Genomic DNA, 13,588 nt, shown 5'->3' on the forward strand with positions numbered 1-13,588 from the left:
TTCTTGAGTTCTTTATATATATTGGATATTAGCCTTCTATCTGATGTAGGGTTGGTGAAGATCTTTTCCCAATTTGTTGGTTGCTGATTTGTCCTTTTGATGGTGTCCTTTGCCTTACAGAAACTTTGTAATTTTATGAGGTCCCATTTGTCAATTCTTGATCTTAGAGCATATGCTATTGGTGTTCTGTTCAGAAACTTTCTCCCTGTACCGATGTCCTCAACGGTCTTCCCCGGTTTCTTTTCTATTAGCTTCAGAGTGTCTGGCTTTATATGTAGGTCCTTGATCCATTTGGAGTTGAGCTTAGTACAAGGAGACAAGGATGGATCAATTCCCATTCTTCTGCATGCTGACCTCCAGTTGAACCAGCACTATTTGTTGAAAAGGCTATCTTTTTTCCATTGGATGTTTTCAGCCCCTTTGTCAAGGATCAATTGGCCATAGGTGTGTGGGTTCATTTCTGGATCTTCAGTCCTGTTCCATTGATCTGCCTGCCTGTCACTGTACCAATACCATGTAGTTTTTAACACTATTGCTCTGTAGTATTGCTTGAGGTCAAGGATACTGATACCCCCAGAATTTCTTTTATTGTTGAGAATAGTTTTAGCTATCCTGGGTTTTTTGTTATTTTAGATGAATTTGAGGATTGCTCTTTCTAACTCTGTGAAGAATTGAGTTGGGATTTTGATGGGTATTGCATTGAATCTGTATATTGCTTTTGGCAAAATGGCCATTTTAACTATATTAATCCTGCCAATCCATGAGCATGGGAGGTTTTTCCATTTTTTGAGGTCTTCTTCCATTTCCTTCTTCAGAGTCTTGAAGTTCTTGTCATACAGATCTTTCACATGTTTGGTAAGAGTCACCCCAAGGTACTTTATACTGATTGTGGCTATTGTGAAGGGGGTCATTTCCCTAATTTCTTACTCAGTCTGCTTATCCTTTGAGTATAGGAAGGCCACTGATTTGCTTGAGTTGATTTTATAACCTGCCACTTTGCTGAAGTTGTTTAAAGATCTTTTGATACCCTTTCATAGAAGTGGAAGTATGCTTTGAAATCACAACACAAAATAGCACTTAAAAAAAAAGATGGCTGGCAAGAGCAAGTATGATCAGCATTCTGCCATTGACTCTGCATTGTAGGCACGTAAAGATCAGGGCTGTAGTTTTCCATTCTCCTTCTTGTCCAGATTAGTAGTGTGGATAACTTAGAGAAAGAGATGAATGGGAGATAAGAAAGGCAGGTTGCAAGAAATTTCAATCTAGTTACTGAACTGAGACTTAGATGTTCTTATATCTGGACTTAATTCAATCTCTCATTCAAATTCCCATTAAAAAAAAATCCAAGACTCTGGCTACTAGTGGGAATATTTTGTCAGTTTCTCCCAAGAACATGTCTTAACTAAATGTAGATTGAATCTGCTCAGGAAATGCCAAGCCTCTACCATGCAAATGTGTTATGTGGTGCTGCATAGTCTACAGTGCCCCTGGATGAGTGTCTGACCTCTCCTTAAACCATGCAGCACTATTGTGTACCTGACTATTTGTTCTAAATAAGCCGCCTTCTTAAATAACAGTCTGCTCAGCGACCCTCTTTTTATAAAACTGATCAAGCTTGGGAGGAGTCTGCTGGAAGGAGGTTAATCATTGGAGCTTCCTACCATTGTACTGCTTCCATAATGCCAAACACTGACTGCATACTCACTGCCAATGGGTTTTAGCTCTTTCAGAGCTCTTCAGAACTCTGTTATCTACCCTAAGTTTCTTCAGGGAAGTACAAGACATTCTAGAAGTGTGTATAAGGACCAAGAGTGTGTGGTAGTGCTGGGCAGTGGTGGTGCATGCCTTTCATCCCAGCACTTGGGAGGCAGAGGCAGGCGGATTTCTGAGTTACGAGGCCAGCCTGGTCTACACAGTGAGTTCCAGGACAGCTGGAGCTACACAGAGAAACCCTGTCTCAAAAAACCAAAAAAAAAAAAATTGTGTAGTAGCATTATTTTCATAGCAGCCTTATTCATAATAGTCAGAAACTGGAAGCAACCCAGATGTCACTCAACCAAAGAATGGATACAGAAAATGTGGTGCATTTACACTATGTAAATTTGACTATTAAATACAAGAGCATCATGAATTTTGCAGATGAATGAATGGAACTAGAAAGTATCATCTTGAGTGAGATAACCCAGTACCAAAACGACATGCATGGCATGTACTCACCAATGGTGTGTATTGGCTGAAAAATTCAGAATACCCCTTATACAACCCACAGACCCAAAAATGTTAAATAAGAAAGGGGGGCAAGTGAGGAGGCTTGAATTCCACTAAGAAGAGGGAGCAAAATAGTCATTGGAGGCAGAGGGAGAGAAGGATCTGGCTATGTGAGGAAAGAGCTAGGAGAATATGGGGCAGGATCAGGCATGGGGACAGACAGGAGAGAGTCCCTAAGGTCAGGTGAATGAATGGAAATATGCAGCTACCAAGAATCAGGGATGGAGGAATTCTCTAAGAGATCCCAGAGACCCAGGATGAAGAGTCAATGCAGGTAACCTTAGCAAAAACGCCCAACCGTTGGTATATGGAACCTGAAGAGACCATCTCCAGTACCATACAGGACCCCTATTAGAGGGATAGGGAAACCAACCCACCTTCAAAACTTTTGACTAAAAATTGGTCCTGTCTCAAAGAAATGCAGGGACAAAGATGGAAGAGAGATGAAAGGAATGGCCAATAGTGACTGTCCCATTTAGAAATCCAACCCATGGGGGTCTACCCATGGGAAGACACCGATGTCTCACTTTTTAATGATGCTATGTTGTGATTGCAGACAGGAGACTAGCATAGCACCCCTCTGAGAATCTCTATCCAGCAGCTGTCTGAGACAGATGCAGGTAGCCACAGACAAACATTAGAAGAGGAGTGTTCCTCTTTCTCCACACCCTCTCCAACACCTGCTGTCTCCTGAATTTTTAATCTTAGCCATTCTGACTGGTGTAAGATGAAATCTTAGGGTTGTTTTGATTTGCATTTCCCTAATGACTAATGAAGTTGAGCATTTTTTAAGATGCTTCTCTGCCATCCGAAGTTCTTCAGGTGAGAATTCTTTGTTTAACTCTGTACCCCATTTTTTAATAGGGTTGTTCGGTTTTCTGGAGTCTAACTTCTTGAGTTCTTTATATATATTGGATATTAGCCCTCTATCTGATGTAGGATTGGTGAAGATATTTTCCCAATTTGTTGGTTGCCGATCTGTCCTCTTGATGGTGTCCTTTGCCTTACAGAAACTCTGTAACCTTATGAGGTCCCATTTGTCAATTCTTGCTCTTAGAGCATACGCTATTGGTGTTCTGTTCAGAAACTTTCTCCCTGTACCGATGTCCTCAAGGGTCTTCCCCAGTTTCTTTTCTATTAGCTTCAGAGTGTCTGGCTTTATGTGGAGGTCCTTGATCCATTTGGATTTGAGCTTAGTACAAGGAGACAAGGATGGATCAATTCGCATTCTTCTGCATGCTGACCTCCAGTTGAACCAGCACCATTTGTTGAAAAGGATATCTTTTTTCCATTGGATGTTTTCAGCCTCTTTGTCGAGGATCAAGTGGCCATAGGTGTGTGGGTTCATTTCTGGATCTTCAATCCTGTTCCATTGATCCTCCTGCCTGTCACTGTACCAATACCATGCAGTTTTTAACACTATTGCTCTGTAGTATTGCTTAAGGTCAGGGATACTGATTCCCCCAGATTTTCTTTTGTTGCTGAGAATAGTTTTAGCTATCCTGGGTTTTTTGTTGTTCCAGATGAATTTGATAATTGCTCTTTCTAACTCTGTGAAGAATTGAGTTGGGATTTTGATGGGTATTGCATTGAATCTGTATATTGCTTTTGGCAAAATGGCCATTTTAAATATATTGATTCTACTGATCCATGAGCATGGGAGGTTTTCCCATTTTTTGAGGTCTTCTTCCATTTCCTTCTTCAGAGTCTTGAAGTTCTTGTCATACAGATCTTTCACATGTTTGGTAAGAGTCACCCCAAGATACTTTATACTGTTTGTGGCTATTGTGAAGGGGGTCATTTCCCTAATTTCTTTCTCAGCCTGCTTATCCTTTGAGTATAGGAAGGCCACTGATTTGCTTGAGTTGATTTTATAACCTGCCACTTTGCTGAAGTTGTTTATCAGCTGTAGGAGCTCTCTAGTGGAGTTTTTTGGGTCACTTAGGTAGACGATCATGTCGTCTGCAAATAATGATAGTTTGACTTCTTCCTTTCCAATTTGTATCCCTTTGACCTCCTTATGTTGTCGAATTGCCCGAGCTAGTACCTCAAGTACAATATTGAAAAGATAAGGAGAAAGGGGGCAGCCTTGTCTGGTCCCTGATTTCAGTGGGATTGCTTCAAGTTTCTCTCCATTTAGTTTGATGCTGGGTACCGGTTTGCTGTATATTGCTTTTACTATGTTTAGGTATGGGCCTTGAATTCCTGTTCTCTCCAAGACTTTAAGCATGAAAGGATGCTGAATTTTGTCAAATGCTTTTTCAGCATCCAATGAAATGACCATGTGGTTTTGTTCTTTGAGTTTGTTTATGTAGTGGATTGTATTGATGGATTTCCGTATATTGAACCAACCCTGCATTCCCGGGATAAAGCCTACTTGATCATGGTGGATGATCGTTTTGATGTGTTCTTGGATTCGGTTGGCAAGAATTTTATTGAGTATTTTTGCATCGATGTTCATAAGGGAAATTGGTCTGAAGTTCTCTTTCTTTGTTGGATCTTTGTGTGGCTTTGGTATCAGCGTAATTGTGGCTTCGTAGAAGGAATTGGGTAGTGTTCCTTCTGTTTCTATTTTGTGAAATAGTTTGAAGAGTATTGGTGTTAACTCTTCTTTGAAGGTCTGGTAGAATTCTGCACTGAAACCATCTGGTCCTGTGATTTTTTTTGGTTGGAAAACTTTCTATGACTCCTTCTATTTCTTTAGGCTTTATGGGACTGTTTAGTTGGTCTAGTTGGTCCTGATTTAATTTTGGTATTTGGTATCTGTCAAGGAAATTGTCCATTTCCTCCAGATTCTCCAGTTGTGTTGAGTACAGGCTCTTGTAGTAGGATCTGATGATTTTTTGGATTTCCTCAGTTTCCGTTGTTATAGCTCCCTTTTCATTTCTAAGTTTGTTAATTTGGATACTTTCTCTGTGCCCTTTGGTCATTCTGGCTAAGGGTTTATCTATCTTGTTGATTTTCTCAAAGAACCAGCTCCTAGTATTGTTGATTTTTTGTATGGTTCTCTTTGTTTCTACTTGATTGATTTCGGCCCTGAGTTTGATGATTTCCTGCCTTCTACTCCTCCTGGGTGAAATAGCTTCTTTTTGTTCTAGGGCTTTCAGGTGTGTCATTAAGCTGGTAATGTATGCTCTCTCCGTTTTCTTTTTGGAGGCACTCAGGGCTATGAGTTTTCCTCTTAGCACTGCTTTCATTGTGTCCCATAAATTTGGGTATGTTGTGTTTTCATTTTCATTGTGTTCTAAAAAGTCTTTAATTTCTTTCTTTATTTCTTCCTTGACCAAGGTATCATTGAGTAGAGTATTGTTCAATTTCCACGTGTATGTGGGTTTTCTGTTGTTTCTGTTGCTATTGAAGACCACTTTTACTCCATAGTGATCAGATAGGAGGCATGGGATTAGTTCGATCTTCTTATATTTGTTGAGGTCTGTCTTGTGACCAATTATATGGTCGATTTTGGAGAAGGTACCATGAGGTGCTGAAAAAAAGGTATATTCTTTTGTTTTAGGATAGAATGTTCTATATATATCTGTTAAATTTAATTGGTCCAAAGCTTCAATTAGTTTCATTGTGTCCTTGTTTAGTTTCTGTTTTCCTGATCGGTCCATTGAGGAAAGTGCAGTGTTGAAGTCACCCACAATTATTGTGTTAGGTGCAATGTGTGCTTTGAGTTTCAATAAAGTTTCTTTTATGAAAGAGGGTGCCCTTGCATTTGGAGCATAGATGTTCAGGATTGAGAGTTCTTCTTGTTGTATTTTTCCTTTGACCAGCAAGAAGTGTCCCTCAGGGTCTCTTTTGATGACTTTGGGTTGAAAGTCAATTTTATCTGATATTAAAATGGCTACTCCAGCTTGTTTCCTGAGACCATTTGCTTGTAAAATTGTCTTCCAGCCTTTTACTCTAAGGTAGTGTTTGTCTTTGATCCTGAGGTGTGTTTCCTGTAAGCAGCAAAATGTAGGGTCCTGTTTACGTATCCAGTCAGTTAGTCTGTGTCTTTTTATTGGGGCATTAAGTCCATTGATGTTAAGAGATATTAAGGAATAGTGATTGTTACTTTCTATCATTTTTGACGTTATTTTTTAAGTTTGATTGCTTAACTTCTTTTGGGTTTGAGGAAAGGTTACTATCTTGCTTTTTCCAGGGTGAAGTTTCCCTCCTTGTATTGGTGTTGTCCTCCTATTAAAGACCTGTTTGATAAGCAATTCTTTTCTGATCAGAGTTTGTGAATGAATGACAACTTCCAAATGAGGCTGCCTGGGTGTTCACTAACTAGAAATTTTGAAAAGCGAACACAAGAAAACAGCTAGTCTTCAAATACTTAAAAAAAAAAAGGCCTATGTATAAAATTCTTATCACCTAAATACATTGCAGTATCTAATATACCTCCTTTGCCTCATCAGTAAATCTCAGTATCCATCTAAGCCTGAAACACGAAGTTCAAGGGCCAGCAACATGCTATATGCATCACAAAAGTTTTAAGTGACAGTCTCCATTCACCTTGGAGTTAAAATGCCTCTAGGAGAGATGTATCATCTCATGTGGAAAAGTTCCGTGAGCTTGTGTCCAAAGTAACTCTATTTAGGTACTAAAGAAAGATGAAAAGGAGTACTAAGGATTTCAAGGCAAAAATGCAGAAATAAATTTGCTTATACTAATGAAAAGCACTTCAAATATGAAAGCAATTAGTACACTGGACAACAGAGTAGCTAAGAAATACAACTTCATTTAATTCTCACAGAGCACAATTTTTTGAAGTCATATATTTAGAACAAAGGATGAATAAAATTTACCTACAAAGAGACAATTTTAGACACTGGGCAAATATTAGAGATCCAGGTTTTTTGATGACTTATGCAGGGCACACTTATAGGGGAGGTTCTAGGCTGAGGCAAGCAACTGTTCATTCTTGGATGCATCCCACTATCGAATAGGTGCTATATCTTTTAAACATCACTCATACATAAAAAGGAGTATACAAAGGGAAACAATGTCTTGAAATTTAACATATATAATAGAAATGCATTTGCATAAGTATGAAATTATCAGAATTTAAGAAATAGAAAAGAACTCAGCTTAATGGAGTAAGTGAACACTTGCCTGGAGGGCAGAATCTGAAGAAGACAGCAGTGTTAGATGACTATGGATTTATCTAGTTGATAAATCCGGAAGTGAACTTCAGTTGGGGAAACCACAGGGAAAATGCTGAGGTCCATACATGAGTCTGACAAGGATTTTGAATGGGAGTCAGGAGAAGTGAACTTGTAAAGTTCTTCAGACAGTCATAGATGCTGTGTGGCTAAAGTATGTGTTTGATTAAAGCCACATTGAATTGGTTTAAATAGGAGATTTTCAAATGATAAGATCAGTATTTAAAAGGATTGTTCTATTATATGAATGCATTGGATTGGGCAACAGAGGAAGGAGAAAGATGTTAGAGGTACAATAAACAAGCATCCAGAGCATTGGAAACTCAACTAAGGATACAGGAGGAATATATAGAAGCTTCTGGCTATTATAAATTTGAAATGTAAATAAAAATATATTGAATAAAAAAAGGAATATATAGAAGCAAGTAACATGTCACAACAGTTTAAATTGTCTGAGAAGTATCAAGTTACTGAGAGAAGAGAGCAAAACACGTATTTTCAGTGTAGGAGACTATCTTAGTAGCTGAGTATGTGTTATAGAGAAAAACAGTGCATGAGTACAATAGCTTCTCTTTGGTTGTCTTTTTCTGAAGCTGATTGATAAAATGCATGTCATTTGTGCATTTATTCATGTGTAATAAGAAATTTCTACTTACTGGTATTCTAAAGAACTAAAAGTTATCATGGGTCATTTTCCTATTGGATATTTATATAAAATAATGTGTTTTCCTATGCAAATGGAGAAGTAATATTAATATCTTTATTTTAATACTAGATATAGATTACATATCTTATTCAGGACGATGTATTAATTCAGAGAGCTCAGAGCCAAATCAAGTTGCATCTTTACAAAACTTAAATCACTGATATCATCATTTTTTCTTTTGGTATATATGTATTTTTTTTTTAACCAGGTATAGAAAAGTCTCAATCTCCTTTAAACTAACTTTTTTCTTTTTTGATGTTATTTTATTTTTTATTAATTGGTTATTTTATTTATTTACATTTTAAATTATGTCCCTTTTCCTGGTTTTCTCTCTGTAACCCCCATCCCATCCCTTCTCTCCTTTGACTCTAAGAGTGTGCTCCCCGACCCACTCCCCACTTCCTATGTTTAGTGGCTGTTTATAGGATGAATCCCCAGATAGGGCAGTCACTGGGTGGCCTTTACTTCAGATTCTGCTCCACACATTGTCTCCCTTATTGCTCCTGTGAGTATTATGTTCCCTTGCTCAGAGGAACAATAGCACCCTCACGTAAGACCTCCTTATTCTTGAGCTTCTTGTGCTTTTGACCCTCTGGACTTCTCTCCTGCCTCATGCCACACCTGATCCTTCCTCACTTCATTTCTCCTTTTCCCCTCCTGTCTCTAGCTCCCCTGATTACTTTGCCCCCCCCCTTCTAAGTAGGACTGAAGCATCCACACTTTGTTCTTCCTTCTTGTTAATCTTCATATGGTCTGTTAGTTTCATCATAGGTATTCTGAGCTTTTGGGCTACTATCCACTTATTAGTGAGTCTCAGTTACCTCACTCATGGTGAAATTTTCTAGGTCCATCAATTTGCCTACAAAATTCATGAACTCATCATTTATAATAGCTGAGTAGTACTCCATTGGGTAAATGTACCACATTTTCTGTATCCATTAATTTGTTGAGGAACATCTGGGTTGTTTCTAGCTTCTGGCTCTTATAAATAAGACTTCTGTGGACATAGTAAAGCAGGAGTCCTGGTTATATGTTGGAGCATTTTGAGGCATATGCCCAATGGTGGTATAGCTGGGTGTTCAGGTAGAATTATTTCCAATTTTCTGAGGAAATGCCAAACTGATTTCCATAGTGGTTATACCAGCTTGCAATCCCACCAGCAATGGAGAAGTGTTCCTTTGTCCACATCTTCTGTCACCTAATTTTTTTTTATTTTGGCCTTTCTGAATGGTGTGAGATGGAAATGAGGAAGAAAAAGAGCATAAAAAAAGGGGGAGAGTCTTGAAGTTCTTGTCATACAGATCTTTCACATGTTTGGTAAGAGTCAACCCAAGGTACTTTATACTGTTTGTGGCTATTGTGAAGGGTGTCATTTGCCTAATTTCTTTCTCAGCCTGCTTATCCTTTGAGTATATGAAGGCTACTGATTTGCTTGAGTTGATTTTATAATCTGCCACTTTGCTGAAGCTGTTTATCAGCTGTAGGAGTTCTCTAGTGGATATTTTGGGTTACTTAGGTAGACTATCATATCATCTGCAAATGATAGTTTGACTTCTTCCTTTTCAATTTGTATCCCGTTGACCTCTTTATGTTGTCTAATTGCCCGAGCTAGTACCTCAAGTACAATATTGAAAAGATAAGGAGAAAGGGGGCAGCCCTGTCTAGTCCCTGATTTTGGTGGAACTGCTTCAAGTTTCTCTCCATTTAGTTTGATGCTGGCTACCAGTTTGCTGTATAGAAAATTTTCCCATGCTCATGGATCAGCAGGATTAATATAGTTAAAATGATCATTTTTGCCAAAAGCAATATACAGATTCAACGCAATACCCATCAAAATCCCAACTCAGTTCTTCATAGAGTTAGAAAGAGCAATTCTCAAATTCATCTGGAATAACAAAAAACCCAGGATACCTAAAACTATTCTCAAAAACAAAAGAAATTCTGAGGGAATCAGTATTCCTGACCTCAAGCAATACTACAGAGAAATAGTGTTAAAAACTGCATGGTATTGGTACAGTGACAGGCAGGTGGATCAATGGAACAGGATTGAAGATCCAGAAATGAATCCACATACCTATGGCCACTTGATCCTCGATAAAGAAGCTGAAAACATCCAATGGAAAAAAAATAGCCTTTTCAACAAATGGTGCTGGTTCAACTGGAGGTCATCATGCAGAAGAATGTGAATTGATCCATCCTTATCTCCTTGTACTAAGCTCAACTCCAAATGGATGAAGGACCTCCACATAAAGCCAGACACTCTGAAGCTAATAGAAAAGAAACTGGGAAAGACCCTTGAGGACATTGGTACAGGGAGAAAGTTTCTGAACAGAACACCAGTAGCTTATGCTCTAAGATCAAGAATTGACAAATGGGACCTCATAAAATTACAAACTTTCTGTAAGGCAAAGCACACCATCAAAAGGACAAATCAGCAACCAACAAATTGGGAAAAGATTTTCACCAACTCTACATCAGATGGAGGGCTAATATCCAATATATACAAAGAACTCAAGAGGTTAGACCCCAGAAAACCAAATAACCCTATTAAAAATGGGTTACAGAGCTAAACAAAGAATTTTCCACTGAAGAACTTCAGAAGGCTGAGAAGCATCTTAAAAAATGCTCACCTTCATTAGTCATTAGGGAAATCAAATCAAAAGAACCCTAAAATTTCACCTTACAACAGTCAGAATGGCTAAGATTAAAAATTCAGGAGACAGCAAGTGTTGGCAAGAATGTGGAGAAAGAGGAACACTCCTCCACTGCTGGTGGGGTTGCAAATTGGTACAACCACTCTGGAAATCAGTCTGGTGGTTCCTCAGAGAACTGGGCATGCCACTTCTGGAGGATCCTGCTATATCACTCTTGGGCATATACGCAGAGGATTCCCCAGCATGTAATAAGGATACGTGTTCCACTATGTTCATAGCAGCCCTATTTATAATAGCCAGAAGCTGGAAAGAACCCAGGCATCCCTCAACAGAAGAATGGATGCAAAAAATGTGGTATATATATACACAATGGAGTACTATTCAGCCATTAGAAATAATGAATTCATGAAATTCTTAGACAAATGGATGGAGCTGGAGAACATCATACTGAGTGAGGTAACCCAGTTTCAATAGATCAATCATGGTATGCACTCACTAATAAGTGGATATTGGCCTAGAAAATTGGAATACCCAAGACATAATCCATACATCAAACTAGGTACAAGAAGAATGGAGGAGTGGTCCCTGGTTCTGGAAAGACTTAGTGTAGCAGTATAGGGCAAAACCAGAACAGGGAAGTGGGAAGGGGTGGATGGGAGAACAGGGAGAGGGAAGAGGGCTTATGTGACTTTCGGGGAGTGGGGGACCAGAAAAGGGGAAATCATTTGAAATGTAAATAAAAAATATATCGAATGAAAAAGGGGGGGGGGAATAAAACAATATGTTGCACTTGGGAAGCCTAGGCAGGCAGATTTCTGAGTTCAAGGCCAGCCTGGTCTACATAGTAAGTTCCAGGATAGCCAGGGCTATATATAGAAAACCCTGTCTCAAAAAACAAAAATAAAAACAAAACAAACAAAAAACCCAAAAATCCCCCCACAAGAAAACTACAGTAAGCTAGATGCCTGCTTTTCATCTGTTCTGTTATTTATCTGTTGAAATGACAAGTATAAAAAAGGAAATAAAAGTTGCAGGTAGCCTTGTTTCTTAAAGAGGAGGTCTTATGTGCCCTGATATACTGTTTTAGTTTTACTTCCCTTTCAGCTCGCAGGGATCCTAACTTTACCCACTCTGATTCTTATTCTATTGCCCTTTAAAACACATTGGGTATAAGAAGTCATGTTGTGCTGGTACTTTTATCACAAATCATAAATATAATTTCTTCCTTACCTACATAGCGCTGACTCCTCAGGTCCCTTTTAGGGATTTCGTGCACATGAGGCAGAGCTGTTTCCAGTGATCTGAAGCCTTACTCTGGCTTACATCCCAGCTTTAATCATTCAGTGTTTAAGATCTGATAAAAACAGTGTTTCTTCCTTTATTGGTTTCTTGGTTGTCTGAATAAATGCACTATCCTTTTTTTAATAGCATGGAGATAAAATATTTTTCATAATGTTTTAATATGATGTCTGATAGTTGCAGCATCATGTTTTTCTCTATTATCTCAAGTTATTTTGTTCCCTCTGTCCCTTAGATGTTCCTATTGTATGTCATGTTTTGTATTACTTGTTATTGAATACAAGGCATTGTGCATGGGATTTTGTAAAGCTAGTTCAGGGTTCCTGATACTACCCTCCTGGTAGAATTTATTTAATTATGTTGGGAGTTAAGTAAAGAGTAGATTGTCTTATGTAAAACAGATTAAATTGATTTAGACTGGACAGTTTATATGCTTCCTTACTACAAGGTCATTGGAGATCATAAATAATGCCTTAAATATTAAATTAGTGAAACTTAAATTTGTCAAGTTATATGTTATTTTTTGTATCTTGTTCCTCTAACTATTGCAAGACTGTTGGAGGTCTCCTTATCTCTTCACTTCCTGAATGCCCACAGTCCACAAATACCTTATGGGAGAAAATAGTACCACTGGCTTCTCCACATGGTGATGGTTCTCTTTCCAAGATCTTGTCACTAAGGCCTTTCTGGTCTCAGAATTGTTGTCACTAGAGTGTGTGTGACACAGTTCACTGCATAAGAGTTAGAACTGCAGTGTTCTGTATATTTGTGTGTGTGTACCAGTGTCATTCCATGGCTCATCCTTTAATTAATGACCATAGTTATATTATTTGATAAAACATCACTTAGTGGTCACAAATTCTTCACTTAACATGTGTTTATGTATGAACTCTTGTGTTTCTTTCTTTGCATCTTTAATCAAAAGCAATCTGTTGTCACATTATATGGTTTCCATTCAAATTTGGCATATATTTTAAATGAAATGGAAAAACAATAAAAATAAACAATTAAAATAAATAACACATAAATAAAAGTAATAAAAATAAAAAGAAAATGTTTGTCAATTATTTTAATAGTCACATTTCTTTGCCCACAGTATTTTGGTTTTATTTGCAAATATACATCTCTCCTCAGGGAATCTAATCCCCTATATGAGAGTTTATTCTAGTGCTACTGGACACTATGGCACAGATACTTCATTTTTGCTGTTTGATACAGCAAGGAAGCATATAGTTTTCCGTTCCAAGGATGAAGCTGGGTTGAAGACCATGTGCCAGGATGTACAAAAACATGTTGAAGTTATCCCTACTATGGCCTTTTGGTAATTCCTATTTCTATTTTATATTTTGCTAATAATTTTGTAAGTGAACATAAAACATAATGAGCATCATTATTTGTGTGCTTGTGTGATTATATTTTGTTCTATTTTTATGCACTCCTTGGCATCTTCTTATCCTCCCAGATGCCATCCTCTTCCTCTCCCACAAACAGCTCCACTTAGGCTTTCATGT

Source organism: Apodemus sylvaticus, chromosome 1 (assembly GCF_947179515.1).
Source record: "Apodemus sylvaticus chromosome 1, mApoSyl1.1, whole genome shotgun sequence".
In the NCBI taxonomy this organism is placed as follows: Eukaryota; Metazoa; Chordata; class Mammalia; order Rodentia; family Muridae; genus Apodemus; species Apodemus sylvaticus.